Source organism: Cygnus atratus, chromosome 1 (assembly GCF_013377495.2).
Source record: "Cygnus atratus isolate AKBS03 ecotype Queensland, Australia chromosome 1, CAtr_DNAZoo_HiC_assembly, whole genome shotgun sequence".
In the NCBI taxonomy this organism is placed as follows: domain Eukaryota; kingdom Metazoa; phylum Chordata; class Aves; order Anseriformes; family Anatidae; genus Cygnus; species Cygnus atratus.
The window spans coordinates 14,824,214-14,838,579 of NC_066362.1; the positions used below are offsets into that span (position 1 = coordinate 14,824,214).

General features: G+C 45.1%; 1 protein-coding gene across 4 annotated transcripts in view; it reads left to right on the plus strand.

Annotated features, from left to right (window-relative positions):
* The first annotated feature begins 7,233 nt into the window (after positions 1-7,233).
* Positions 7,234-14,366, plus strand: part of PIK3CG (phosphatidylinositol-4,5-bisphosphate 3-kinase catalytic subunit gamma) — a 39,241-nt gene continuing 32,108 nt past the window's right edge. The window contains exon 1 of one of the 4 annotated variants that reach the window (XM_035549432.2): positions 7,234-9,798. The gene's annotated coding sequence lies outside the window, so the exon portion shown is untranslated. Of the gene's footprint in view, positions 9,799-13,141; positions 13,199-14,366 lie in introns of those variants that run through there. The other 3 variants (XM_035549434.2, XM_035549433.2, XM_050708366.1) reach the window with 3 other exon arrangements.

The window sequence follows — 14,366 nt, forward strand, 5'->3', positions numbered from 1 at the left end:
TGAGGGACCTATGTAATAGCAGCCTTAAGATGTCAGCAGTCTCGCTGGTCTGTGTGGAGTCCCTGGACAGGTGAGCTCTGCTAGCAACCCCCAGCCATAACCCCTGAAAGAGGCAAGCTGGGAATCAAAGAATCATAGAATGGGTTGGGTTGGACAGAACCTTAAAGATCACCTAGTCCACCTCTCCTGCCATGGGCAGGGACACCTCCCACCAGACCAGGCTGCCCAAAGCCCCATCCAGCCTGGCCCTGAACAACTCCAGGAATGGGGCATCCACAGCTTCTCTGGGCAGCCTGTGCCAGGGCCTCACCACCCTCAGAGTAACGAATTTCTCTCTTGTATCTAATATAAATCTACCCTTTTTTAGTTTAAAGCCGTTACCCTCTGTCCTATCACTACATGCCCTTGTAAAAAGTCTCAAAGTTTCTCTCCATTCTTCTGATAAGTTCCCTTTAAGTATTGAAAGGCCACAATATGGTCTCCTTGGAGTCTTCTCCAGGCTGAACAACCCCAGCTCTCTTCAGCCTGGCTTTGTAGGAGAGGTGCTCCAGCCCTCTGATCATCTGTGAGAGTTGTGGTCCACATCTGACCTCCTCAGCATGAGCTGTGGGCTCAGCTCCAGCAGTGCCTCGGCTCAAAACGTGGTGGGCAGCCGACAGTACCTCTGGCACTAAGCATTCGCCCTGGGCATGTTCCCTTGTCTGAACAAGAGAGAAGTCACTCTTGTGCCCGTTCTGCTCCTGTCAACTGTGTCCAGAACCGCTCTAGGTGCTTACGTGACTACATGGTGACTTGGTGAGATGCGAGAGCTCTGCCAATGCTCATTGCAGATGACACATGTAATTGCAGCACAGATGCGCTAAAATCGCGTTGCCAAATTTCTTCCATAACCACACGAATATTTTGCATTTCCATACCCTAAGGACCTTTAAGTCCTTCAGACATTAACAAACAAAAACCTACAGGACACCTTCAGAGACCAATATTTCTGCCCATGCCCCCAGAGAAGTGACGGTGACGGGCACGGCGAAGGAGAAGCCAAAGACCTTCCTTGGAATCGGATGGGAACTTTGTGGTGGGGCTTTGAAGAAAACCCCAGCCCCACTGACGCCAGACTCTCCTCACTCTTCGCCTTCCTGTTTTATTTCTCAGGAAAACGAGCACCAAGCGGGACGAGGGCACAACAAAACCGGCACCACAGCCATGGCGCCTGCCCGGTGCTTCGCCCGCCGGCCCGGCAGGTGTCACCACAGCACAACGCTCGCCTCCCGCCCGGCCTCGTGACGCAAGAGCAGCACTGCCACGGCTGCTGATGGCGTCACACCCGCGGCTGTGACGCAAACAGGCACAGCGAGCGGGCAAATGGCGGGGGGGTGGCCTCTGGAGAGCGAAGGCCCGTCAGGGGAGCGGCCTCCATTCGGGAGCAGCAGGGAAAGGCCGTCAGTGCTGTTAATTACCTGACCAAGGGCCCGCTGCGGCCATGAGCACAAGGTGCTCGCCCCACAGCCACCCTCTGCACTGCCAGGGCAGAAGGGGCACATCACGTCGTCTGACAGGATGGCAGTGCAGAAAGCCTATGTCCATTGGAGTCCCAGGGAGTTAATTTAATTTACCTCTGTGGCCAACAGTGCTGCTGAAATGCCTACGCTCATGACAGCTAAACAGAAACTCCTGGCCTAGGCACACTACGGACTCGTAGTCAGCATGGATAGACTCAGCGTGGATAGACGAACACCTCCAAAGTCATTACACCCTCTCCATGTACTGAATCCAGGCTCGTGTTCAATTTCCTGGCAAGTACCAGGGCCAGAAATTGCACACATGTCTCCCTGAGCACATCAAACACAAGCCCTTCCCTCCCCCTGCCTGCAGGACCTGTGGCAGATATGCTTATCTCAGAAATCCAGTTTCAACATACATCATTTGTTTAAACGGGATTATCAGACTAAGATTCAAATAGCTTTTATTTCCCCCCCCAATCACTAGTGGAGAGAATCCTTGCTTTTTATATTCCTTCTTTCATGGAATTAAGGCTGGATAATGGGGTAGTGCCAAGTCCCTTTGAAATGACTGCCAACACAACACTGCCACTGTCGCACATGCACCATGTGTGCACAAAAACAGACCATTTATTTATTTATTTTTTGTGCATTCGCTATGAATTACTTAAACAATGTTCTTGTTAGTTAAGGACAGCTTGTAGAGTCCAGTGGCCTTCGTAACATTTTATCTGCCATAGGTTTCAGACAGGTTAGTTCATGGTACTCATCTGACAATTGGAGCAGCGGAGACATTTTGTAAGCTAAATCTGGGATTTCAGATCAACCAGCTTTTGACATGCCTTCTTTCACAGCAGATGGACGCAGCCCTGAGCATCTTGTTAGATCTAAGTGGCACTCAAAGAGTTAAACAAGCTCAGCAAATCCTGTTCTTTCCTGTGCTGCTAACACAAGCATCTCGTGTATTGAGCACACCACAGGCCATGGTCTTCTGGGCTGCTTCTCCTCATTCAGATTCTCCTGGATCCACACCCTCAATTCCTAAACTCCCATAAAAACCTTTTCAAAGGTCCCTTTCATCTCAGACACTATGACATCTATTACTTGAAACAGAGGCAAAAATAAGGATGAACCAAAGCGTGGTTGCCATCTCCAGTGCTCAGCCTGTCAAGGTACAGGTCATTAGACACTTCTGGGGTTTGCTTTCTGAGGTGCTGAAAGTCTGAGAGGCCCCATCTTCTGTGCAGGCACTGACAATCAACAGATCACACAGTGCTGTGCCAGCAGACCTCCCTTCCTCAGGGCAGCTCCATCGCACCGATCCCAATCCTCACCATCCTTCTTCTCAAGGATGTGCTTCCTACCACATCTGCAGTGCTATCCCAGTACCAGCAACTTCTGTGCTTAAGACCAACTGAGCTTCTGTGGCCCACCAGGGGAATAGCCTGTTCTTAAGAGATTATCAAAATATAGCCCTCAAAGTCACTCATTCATTCAGGTTCATTACAGATCCCTAATACCAATCATTCCCCCATGAAGGAAGGGCATTCCTGATGGAATGGCCTTCCCTAGATGAAAGCATCCTCCTCCAGGCATAGCAAGGATTCACCTTCCACCCATCTACTTTCTTCTTTTTAATGGAATCCAGGAAGAGTCCAAGGACTATCTGGAGTATTTTAGATCATGAGACCAGTGAAGCAACACCCTCCTAGTCTCTTCCCATGTGTACCTCATATTTATATCCTTATTGTTGTCCACCTACCTGATGCTTTTGGGGTACTGAGGTATACTGTGGAAACACTGCAGCATCTGGTCTGTCTAGTGTTCAGTCACCCTCTTCAACAAGGGAAATTATACCATCTCAGCCAAAGCATTTTGTTATTGGAGGTACACAGGAAAAATACTGGGAAAGAGCATCAGCTTCACAGGGAAGAACAATTGCTTCCTGCTGAGATGAAATACAAGGCTCCTGTATGTCTGCCTCATTATGTGAATTTAGGAGGACTTCCTGTAGCTTCTGAAATGCTTCAAAGAGACTCTGAATGTTGTTCAGGAGATGAATATTGTGGGCTATGTCTCTTCAGTAGCTGATAGACAACCACACGAACTACCTTGAAGAGATCCAACTCCATGCCCTTCATGTTTATAGCCACAGAGCTGCACGCTGGCAAGCTGGCGTGACAAAGCCTGGAGGTACATTAATCTGAACAATGTACTTGGGATCACCGTGTCCTGCATGCTCTGGAAAGCATGTTCTGGCCACCTGCTACATTTTAAGGGCAAAAAATAAAAGACATTAAAAATTTGTATCACACACCTAACTAGCTAATACATGAGGTGGTGTGGCTGCAGCTGAGCCATGGAGCAGTCAGACAGTGGTACATTCCCCTTGTGCTTAGGGGTGCAGAAGTGCAGTTCAAAGGAGAATAGGGCACAGTTGCCTTTCCTGTGGAGCTGCGGCATAGGGAGCATGTGATGTGAAGAGCAGACTGTGACCAGCACTTTGATTACTGCCTTCCAAGATGGACCAAGACAGTCCCACCCAAACTGGGCTGAGGTACCATGTCCTCCCCCACTGAACAGCTCAGGCTTCATGCTGCAAAAAGGAAAAGACTAAAGAGGTTTCACAAAAGCTTGCTGGAGAACCCTGGCTCTCAACCGTAGGTAGGAAAGTATGGGACATGCATTTCATAGGTAATGTAATATTTGTGAGGGTAACTTGAGGAATCCTAAAATACACATGATGTCTGGCAGTATCAGCTGTTTTACTTGGGCAATGCTCCCATGTGTCTCCAGCCCTCGCAGACATACTCAATGGAGGACTGTCTATACAGGACAGACTGCCATGTGATGAAGTATGAATATGAACCCACAGCATAACACTGCCCTCCTTTTGCATGTAAGGGTTGATCCTTCCTGTCCTACTGTTCTCCACTTTTCTTACCTTTTCATTTCTATGAAGCGCATATATAAAGTTCCAGGTCTGAATCTGGCCTTTTATTAACTTTAGTTGTGCTAGTCTGTCTGTCAAGACTTTGATTTGTCTGTAAAGAAAGAAGCTCTGTATTCCAGTGTGAGGCTAGGTATTTGTTTACCGAAGTACCTCACTGCGATGAGGTACTGTCTCCTGAATGTGAAGTGCTGTCACAGATGCAACCGCAGCACCCAAACAGGATTCCCAGCCTCCTCATAAAAGAAACAGATCTGCCCCCACACACGGGACTCAGCACTTTGGAACTAAATCCTCATCTCTGGTCCAGAATAACCCAAATGTGGTGATCTTCTGGGCAGTCTGCTAAGGCCATCTGCTAAGGCTTTTGGAGAAGGTTAAGGGTATGTTTCCAGAAAAGATCAGGCTCGGAAAGAGCTTTCTTTGTCACTGATTCTGTATCCAACTAAACTGTGAGGACCAAATATATTCCTACGTGGATGTCTTTTTAGTACTTCCAAGTTTTATGACAGCAGATCAATTAGCCGGCAGGGTGCCTAGAACTCCTGTACGAAATACTTGTGTGTGTAAAGGACATGTTATTTAAATACACAGAAGGATGCAATGAGACAATTTAAAAGGAAAACATTTTACATTGCTCATTTACAACAACAGAAATACATAAATCCTCTGATAAAAGTCTCCCATCACATAACTCCTATGTAATTCTAATACATTTACCCCCTCACAGACAGAAGAATGCACCAACAAATAAGCATGGAGCAGAGCAAATTTTCAGATATTAAAAGTAATAAATATGGAGACAGTAGGATAATGGCCAGTGAGAATAGCAATGCAGTTGAGAGAGCTGACGCAGAGAAGCTTCGCACTGCAACCTATGGGCAGCCAATTAGGCTCATTATGTTTGGTGAGAGTGAGTTTCAGAGACTGAGCAAACGCCATCCGTACCTTATATTTAGGAGTACTTAACATAATGCTCTCTATTAGACTAGAAGCCTTGTTAAAGTGTGCACTCCTTTACGTTTCTATTTCCATCCTCTTTCATTTCCTCTGCCAAGTCCCAGATGATGCAATGTTGCATCACCACCTAATACTGAGACCTCTGACAGCAGCTGCAAACTCCTTGTGAGTTTACCCACCTCTTATGAATAAACAGTGGTCCTAAAAGATCTGCTTACACACACTGTGGTGCCATAAGGAATAACATTGCTGTCTGACAAACCCACGCAGACATACAGAGAGATAAAATATGTATTCAAGCCAGTAAGAGGTATGAGTTTTACATCTCAACTGCTGTGTGTATGTAACTTTCAGAGCTATAGGGAGGAAACAGCTTGCACTCCCACCCCTGTGCTTTAAATACCTTTTCTGAAGGGCAAGAGCCTAAATCAGTAAATTGGGAGACAAAGCCTTCAGCAGATGTATCTCGGAAGCCTTCTGAACACCTGCTGCTTCCTGTTTTGAAAGTTTGAGGTGTTCGAAATGAGGGATTTTAGGCAGAATCTAGATCGGCAGGAGCACAGACCTAGCACAAGAAAAGGAAGGAGCAGGCATTTATTGGAGGAGAAGGGACTACAGATGGACAAGACTCCTCTTTTCCTTTTTTGAGTTTTCCTGCCTCTGTTTTGAGGTTCACAGAGGCCGTTCTCCACCAGGCCACAGGGTTATATTCAACCGATCTTGAAAGACATACAGAGGATGTAACTGCCTGTTAGCATCCCTTCAGAGAGGGGTTCTGCAGCAAGAGCACAACCTTAATTTGCTCTTCTTCTGGATCCCGCTGCTCTCCCCCAGAGTCTTTTATGGCTTTTATGCCAGTTCTCATTCACTGCTTCAGGAAACAGCATTCTACTGCTTCCCCAGCCAGTGCACAAGAACTGGCATAAAAAGAGAGATGTTGCCTTTCCCTTCCCATGAAATAAACCTGTGAGGGGTAGACAGAACTGCAGGCAACGCTTAGCTGTCAGCTCCATCCATTACATGAGCAGCCACCATACCCAGAACGTGATGCAAAAGCCAAAGAAAGTCCAGCTCACTCCTCTGCTTGTTGCAAAGTTATAGCAAGAACAAAAACTTACTTTTGATACCAAAATTAACATATGATCTTGCATAAGGACAAAGCAACTACAATGAAGTTAACAGAGCTGATCGGATATTTACATGATCAGTTTTCAGGGCAGAGCTGTAAAATAAAGGCATTTTGTCAATTTATTTTCAGTCCTGAACTGAATGCATCATAAAGTGCTTACAACTCACGTAGAAAACTCCAACTTATAAATTCTGCAAGAAAGGAGAAAGCTACATACCATTGTCCAGAGAAGCTGTGGATGCCCCATCCCTGTAGGTGTTCAAGGCCAGGCTGGATGGGGCTTTGGGCAGCCTGGTCTGCTGGGAGGTGTCCCTGCCTATGGCAGGGGGTTGGAACTGGGTGGTCTTTAAGGTCCCTTCCATCCCAAACCATTCTATGATTCTGTGATTCTATCATAAAGCACAACGTATCCCACAATGGTTTTTTCAATTTGCTTTACATAAGGAAGCAATTACAAAAGTGAGTGGAGCTATTGCTGGCATGAGGTGACCAGGCTCTGGCTTTATTGGTGTTGACCTACAAAGCTTCTGCAATTAAAATTGTTTCTCTGATAGCAATATAGGAAAAAAAAAAAAAAAGCACAAACGATTAGATACTACTCTGTAAACTGCAATGAACCCAGTCTGTCAATGACAATAGAACATTCACATCAAGTTCCAACATATGTTGGTACATAAAGTTGTTGTTGAGCATTTAATGGGGTTGTTATTCTTTATCTCAGTTCTCCATGAAACAACATAAAAACTGATGTTTGACTGTGCAGAGGACACAAAAGATACCGTCTTACATTTTTTCCAGCCTCCAAAACTCCCATTAAAGATCATGACAGCAATTGCTTGTCATATTTTTATTACAGCTGAAAGATAAAGGAAATAATTGCATTTTGACTGCACCCCACAAGATTATATTAGCAAAATGATTGCTTCTTTGCATGACTAATTTTGATTAAATCAGCTTCATTTAAATACCAAATTGTATTCTTCACCTTCCTTCATTAAGCTATGGTATTTCTGAATGTTTAGAGCTCCATTTTTATATGGTAAAATGTGCATTTCAGTGTATTGTACAGGCTGTCATTCAATGAAAAAATGGAAAGTGACAGATTATGGAAAGAGGTTAAAGTCACATTTGGAAATCAACAGGAATAAAATAATGTTAAAATATATATTTCTAAAGACTATGCAAACTATAAAGAGAGCACGCTTGGTAACAGGAAAGCCCGTACTCGCCACAAAGGGTAGTAAGTGTGCCGCATATATAGGAGCTGAAAATTAACTGAAAAAAAAAATAATTTATTAAGCTTCTAAATCCTGAAATGACAAAGATTTTCAGTTTTTCTATAACACCTTACAAAATATTTTACCTCCTTTTCTCAAATAGAATATAGAAAATAATGTATTCTTTCATTTCAAATAGCATTATGTTGATTTATAGCTATTTAAAAATATTTTATACAATTCTGGCTGAAGTGACACATGAAACGCGTCATTTGCTCAGGCTGTAAATTATTCCCTCTGAATTTGTCTTTTGACAAATGAAGGTCTTCTTTATTCATCTGCTCAAATCTCCATATGTTTGTGCATCCCCAAATAAAGTCCATGGATTTTAACAGGATTAGTAGCCAAACTGGCTGTATTTCTGTTCCTGGAGTGATCCATCTGGGGACCCAGCCAACAACAACAAAAAAGAGGCTTCCTATTTGATAAGGTTTTCTAATCTATTTTAAAGCATTCAGCAATACACGTGCTCTGCAAAGCTGAACTTCTCTGACAAATATTACCAATCGTATCAGGAAAACCAAGCACAAAGTCAGTGAATCTTCACCGTGTTTCCCCTGTGCTGCAAGCACGTCGTGTGAAGGTTGTTAAAGGTTTTCGTTTTGCCTCTAGCTTTGTAAAAAGGGAACTTGAAGCTGAAATAGTTATGCTTTCATTTAGCCACTGTTCAGTGTAACACATTAATTTTGAAACTCCATGTTTATACTATTGTTTCTGAATTACTTTCTGCTTCAGGCTGGTATTACAACTCTTAGTGTTGTCATGCAAATGATTTTTTAAGTCAAAAGAACTCCACTGTTATAATGACAATTATCCAAACTTTTACAATAGCATCTGTACGAGGAACACACAGGAACACACTAGTTATTCTCTTCTGATATTTTTCGCTCTCTGGAGGTTAACACAGTGCACATAGAAAATTCAGATTCCCTTTTATAGTCTGTGTGGAAATCTATGATTTTGTCAAGCACTCCCTGAAGATGTCACCTTCTGTCAGCATGTCGTTCAGGGCAAGCATGTGGGCTCTTTGCCACACAGGGTTCACCTCTGAGTCTCATTGCAAGATCAAGGTCAGAAAAGGTCTCGGTACAACCACTGAAATAATTTTGTTATCCATTTCAAAACAGAGGTGAGGAGATACAAATGCTCAGCTCCTTTCAGAGCCGAACAGGCAGCAGCCAGGGGAGCGAATGGGTTGTGACGGGGTGCTGTTTGTTTGAGTTGGAAGTGAATGGTTATGCCTGTGCTGCATTTTGAGTCCTGGCTCTGGAAGGCTGATGAATTAATACTCCTGCTGCGGGCAGCCTTGGCAAGGCCGTAGCTGGAGTACTACGATGTCCAGTTCAGAGCAGTGCCTTCCAAAACCGATGCGGCCCCTTTGGCAGGAGCCCAGGGGCAGGCTACAGGAATCGCCAGGGGGCTGAGGAAGACGACCAAAAGGCAGAGAGACAGGGCTGCGGGGCCTGGAGGTGAGAGGCTAGCATAAAAGCAAGAATCCAGCGCCTTCAAATAAAAAGAAGCTGGAAAAAAAGGAAAAAAAAAAAAAAAGAGGGGGTGTGGGGGGATAAGACAAGTAAGAGGCTAATCCTGCAAAAGTAGACATCTAATCAGACAGCATGAAAGCCTTTCCAAAGGACAAGGCCACGGAGCAGTGGAGCAGATCACCATCACCAGGGCTTTTCGAGGACAGCCCAGGCAAGCCCCGGTAAGGACCAGCCTCGTCCTCGCCTCGGTGTGCGGGACGGGACGGGACGGGACGGGACGGGACGGGACGGGGAACCCGCAGCGCCCGGGGCCAGGGCCGGGCCGAGCGGGGCGGGGAGGCCTCAGCGCCGGTTCCCTCTTCGCCCGCCGTGTGATTGGCGGCGGCTCCGGAGCTGCCTCCCGCCGGCCATGGAGCCTCCCGCCCGGCCCCCGGCCCGCTCCGCTTCCCGCTGAGAGGAAAGCACCTGCGCGGAGCCGGGCCGCGGCCCCGCCGCTGCGGTGAGTAGCTCCGTCCCGGGGGGCGCCGCTGGACCCTGCCCCAGGCCGGCGCTGCCCGCCGCGGCCGAGCCTCGCAGGGGACCGCCGGGGTCTCGCAGCTCCGCGGCCCGGCCCTGCCCGGCCCCCGGAGGTGGTGGCGGTGGAGGTGGCGGCCGCGGGGTTTGCCCCGCACGCAGCAGCGGCCCCCGCGGGCGCACGGCGCCGGCCGCCATCTCAGGGCGGGGGCCCCGCTCCGCCCGGGGCCGGGGGAAGGCGCAGCCCCGGGCCGCTGCTCCCGGCCGTGCCGGGGCGCAGGGGAGGCTCCTGGCCCCGAGACCCCCTGCAGAGGGTGTGGGGAGTCGTCAGCCGGCGTCTCAGCCTCCCAGGAAAGGGCTGAGTCAGCCTTAGGTCGGCTGGGGCTTCGCTCGTCGCGGCCTTGGTCGTGGCCCAAAGAGGAGTCACAGGTTTGATGCTAAGCCTGCTAAAAACAGCTGTTCGTACGCTGAACCGAGCAGTGCGAGCTGAACGAGGCTGTTCCCTCTGGTCTTAAGATCTTGAGTCAGCTCTACTGCGACGCAGCTCCTAGACAATAAATAACTGTATTTCCTCATCTCACAAATAAGAATCTCTTGCGTCTGCCTGGCTCGTGTAGACCATAAAATCTTCCCTGACCAAAAAAATGTCTGAGGGTGTCGCTTAGGGCGTTCAGGAGTTGGATTTCAGTGTAAAAAATCAGATCATGCAGTTAAAGATCGGTATTTGGAAAAATGAGCACAACTTTAAAGGATAGGCTGCATCCTAACAGGGTCACTGCGCAAACCATAGCTGTGGTCTCTGTGCTTTCGGGCTCCGTAAAGTACTGGTTTAAAGCTAGATCACCTGTCACGTACACAGCCAGAACTCTGCCAAACTCCCTATCCGAATTTTTGGAACCAGCTGGAAGTTTTTCTTTGATTTGGGGTATCTATCCCAAATAGATACCTTTAGAAGAAACCGAAGTATGCAGAGGTTTGTAGTGAAGATAGGGGGGTCCTGAAAATATTACGGCCCTAGCAATATTGCAGTCTGCTTCACTGTACGGACTTCTGACGGAGGTGTTAAGCCGTGTCTGCTGATTAGTATACTTTCTGATGAAGAACACGACTACATTATTGGTGAAGTTTACTAGCTAATGGGAACCTGCGTTGTTTTAGTTCCCTTAAAAGTTAGTAGTTGCTAGCGGATTTGACAAAAAAAAACTAAGCAAAACAGTTTTTGTAGTTGTGTTTATGCTTAATGTGTTAGTGCTGTGTGCTGTCTGTGTAGTTTGGGACTGCATCATAATACATACATTAGGGAGATAAATTTTACTCTTATCTAGCAAATGCAAAGCAGTCTCCTACAGAACAATGCTGGCAAGTAGATGTAGTTTGTTACTTGGAAACCTTTGGGTCATGTCATTTATGCTTGCTTTTTTCTGTGTTTATCTTGAAAGCTAGCTTTATCTGAAAGCGTGAATGTAAATGGATTATTATTATATTTGCATAACGTGTGCATGAGGTAATTCTTTCTCTGATAGCGCCTGTTTTCTTGTAGGTTATATTGTCTGGGAAGGAGTTAACACTAAAATCAAAACACTAATTTATGTTTTTCACATGGTGGATTAAACCACAAGCAGAAACTAGTAAGAAAAAAAAAAAAAGCATTAGAGTAACTAGTAAAGAATAAACAACTAGTAAAAATCTAACACAATCCTAACCAGGCATTGAAGTTTGAAAGATCCATTGATTTTTAAAAAAAATTTTTGGTAGCAGAATGTATGAAGTAACCCACGATAATACCACATTGTCTTTTTAAAGCACCTTTCAACCAGTGTTCTCAAATCACTTAACAAGTTTACTCATGAATTTATCTCCTAATCCCGCTGCGAATGTTTCAGTCTCGGTTACCCTCACCAGCGCTGGTTCCATTCCCCTCCCTTCTTTTCCCTTCCGTGCCCTACCACTCCTGCAAGTGATGAGTAAGATCAAGGAACTGATCCAGCTGAAAATTAACCAATTTTTTCTGTTGCCGCTGTGATCAGTTTGCTGAGCTGAGTGGTGAGATAGGACCGTGATGGGAGACGAAGGCGAGCCTGTTTGCTTTTCTTTGTTACCTTTTACAGGCCCACCTCCTCCCACTCCATTGCACCCCATCAGGATTCATGGGCGAGCGGTGGGACGCTTCTCCTGATACAGGGAAATTCAAAATTGTGGAGGCTTGTAAGAATTTAAAAAAAAAAAAAAGTTGATTTTTTAAAATCTTTTTCTTGGTGTTGTTGCAATAGGCATATGCAAAAGTCAATACTGGAAGTTATGCTTCGGCATGACAAAGGTTTTAGGAAGTTATTTTAAATGATTTTCAGTTATAAAAGTTTTCTGACGCATATGAATGAGGAAATACATTTGGGCCTTGCCCACACATGGATTAGCAAGAAATAGGTACAATTTCGGCGTCACTGTAAGAATGGGGACTCTTTTCTGTGTGTCATTGAAGAGACAGAGGTTAGAGATGGTCACCGGTCTGACAGGGACAGAGGTTAGAGATGGTCACTGGTCCAAAAACTGGCTTCTGAAGCTCACGAAGAGGGTTCAGAGCTGGACTGGGGATGGAGCTGGACGTCTGGATTGGACTAGACACGGCAGGTCACAATCCAAATGAATGTGGGAGAAGAGCATCTTGTATGGGCAGTTGCACAAGCATCACACGTTTTGCATTGTAGCTGATGCAGTTTGCTGGGAATATCTCATCCTCTCACAGTATTGCTCTCCTGGACTTTTTAAGTGGATGAAACTGTCAAATAATTAGAGCAGATGAGCAGCGTACAGGGTAATTCTCTGCTGCCTGAGGTAGAGATGCTTCATTTGAACATCTTGATAGTCATGATCAATGGAGAAGAACTAGAACAGTTTAGCAGGAGATGGAATATATCTGTATATGTGTTTGATAAGTTTTTCCTTATGTGCATATCATATGGTGGCAAAATTAGGACATTTTAAACAGGCATTCTGTCCTAGCGCTGGCAAAAAGCCTATGAAACTGTAACGAGTCTAGGTTTACTTGAAAGGTCAGCACAGGGACTGCTGGAATGAGGGGTATTTGTGATAAAACTTTGTTACCTGTTGGCATGAAAAGTCACACTGCTGATAGCTTATGTTTAAATGAAGAAACCTACGTGAAATTCCTGACTATATTATGCGTTTTAGATATTATACTTCAAAATACAGACTCTACAAGAGTGCTGCAAAGTCAGGGAATGTCAAAACGTAGGTTTTGCAAACACGTTTCCCCCTTCAACATTGCTCCATTTCTTTTCCTACACCTCCAGCTCCATTTCCTTTGTATTTCATACTGGCTGCTCCTTCTCCTCCACCGTCCTGGGCACTGCTGTTGAGGCTGAAGGGTGAGTGCTCAAGTTTTCCAGCACAAAGCACATTTTTTCAGCCAGGAGGCACAGTGGGGAGGAAAGTCATATGTAGTGCTGGGATCCTGCGGAGGCTGCAGCTGATGAGAGCTAATGGGCTGCACGTGCCCAAATGATGAGTTCTGGAGATGTTTTTGCCTAAACTGGTAGATCTCGTGGCAGTGGCAAAATATCCAGGGCACCTTCACAAGTTCCTTGAGAAATTTCAAATAATGACTCTAAAAGATAAAGGTAGCTGGGACAGGGTGTGTTTTCCCCAAACTCACTTCCAGAAATATTGTAGAAAAGAAAATATAATCTCTAAAAAGAAATCAGTCTTAGCTGCCAAGCAAAACAGTGCTAGGAGTGAGAAGAGTTACGTACTCTGGAGAGTATTTTCTTTTCTTAACCTTGGCAAAGTGGTAATTTCAGAGGTTGTGCACGGCACATTAGAGGTGGTAAGAGGCTATCAGATTTTTTTTGCCTGTACAGAGGGAGTTGTTTTTTTCTTTTTAGTAAGGGTGGTGTCTAATGAGATAAAAAAAAAGTGTATCGTAAAAAAAAAAAAAAAGACACCATCACTTCACTGTTGCTAAAATATCTTTCAGTTGTCTTGTATTTTTTTCTTTTTCTTAAAGTCATCATTTTTGTAGCATGCATTTACTTATTGCTCTTCAAAATAGTCAGTATTTCTCTGGAAAAATCATAGGGAAAAGAGTAAGATTGGAGTTTTTTCTGTCTTTCCTTTCTGATTTGAAATTGCTTTTCCAAATCCTTTTCTGTAGGGATTTTTTTTGGCAAAGGAACAGCTCTTCATGTTGTAGTTCATCACAAGAATTAAGGTTGAAAGTCCATAATTTAAATTCTTTCCGAATCTTAAGTCATAATTTCCAATGGGTTTCACTGGGTGTTTGTAATCATAACTGGATGAGTTAAAGTACGAGGAGGAAGATTGCCCAGTGGTTCTGTCAATGAGGCTACCATGCAAGATCCTGGGAATATACCATCTTCATATGACGTTTGTACAAAGATTGGCTTAAAAAACTGTAAATAATTTAAGTTGGGAGTCCTCAAAGGTCCTCAAGGACCACCATGCAAATAAAAATAAGGAAACATTGCAAATTGCTTTCTTTTATCTAGTATTATTTATTCGACTCTTGTAATGTAG